Consider the following 1,142-nt stretch of genomic DNA (forward strand, 5'->3'; position numbering starts at 1 on the left):
GTGATTCTTAATAAGAAATGACTTTGACTCCCCAGGAGCAGTTGACAGTGTCTGGAGACTGTCACAATTGTCGCTTGTCATAATTGCAGAGTGGTCCTACTGACATCTAGCTGGTAGAGGCTATGGATGCGCTAGTCATTCTATGATATGCCTCACCCCCAGGCCCAGCAAAAGCTTTTTCAGCCAGGGTCAGTGGTGCCACTTCTGACTAGTAAAAGACATGGTTTATGTGCATTACACTGCCAGTCATGCGGGTAACCCGCTACTATTATAGACTACTGGACTATATTGAATTACTCTGCTGAATTCATGCATCTACGATGTATGAATGGCAATGGAATACACACCTCTGACAAAAGTAAACAAAAAGGGGATATAAATGAAGGACCATTTTGTAGTGGAAAAAATGTGTATCTGTGTATACAAAATAGCATAGATATACAACTACTTTCTCTTAGTTCAATGAGAAGAAAGTTTTGAACTACAGTGTTTAGCCAAGATATCATGTCTGCATCTTGTACTAGGAATAACTACTACAAAGACAACAATATGCTGTATATTACTTATTGTAACTGTACTACTAACCTGTTTTAAAACTATGTCATTGCTACTTTCTCAATAAAATTATCTATCTATCTATCTATCTATCTATCTATCTATCTATCTATCTACCAGGAAGTGAGCTTGTAAAAGTTAAGCACAGCTGTTTGGTTGTCTACCTAGGGCCATGCTTTTAAAATGTTTCCCCTCTAGTAATAGTAGTTGGGGCAATGTCCCTAATGAGAGAATTAAGCTTTTCAGTCTCATTTTCCAGTTGGGTGGTCAACTGTATGAAAGGGAAAGGAGTAAGGTTCTGCTCTTCAAAGGGACTTTTTTTTTTTTAAAAAGTCATGACTTTGCTTTGTCCTTCAAAGGAACACAATACCCTCATGGTGGCCATGTGCTCAGGACAGAAGAATAGAAAGATGGCAGGAGAATAGGTCTCTGATGACTATGTTGAATTCCTACATCAGCTCAGAATGTTTTATTTTTATTAGTATATGTTTGTAGAGCACAATATTTCCTTATTTATGTGTGAAGAAAAGAAAAAAGCCTCTTTTGATTAAACATTATTTAGCTCTTCTGTTCCATGCAGCTGTCTG

Source organism: Octodon degus, unplaced genomic scaffold (assembly GCF_000260255.1).
Source record: "Octodon degus isolate 3935 unplaced genomic scaffold, OctDeg1.0 scaffold00015, whole genome shotgun sequence".
In the NCBI taxonomy this organism is placed as follows: domain Eukaryota; kingdom Metazoa; phylum Chordata; class Mammalia; order Rodentia; family Octodontidae; genus Octodon; species Octodon degus.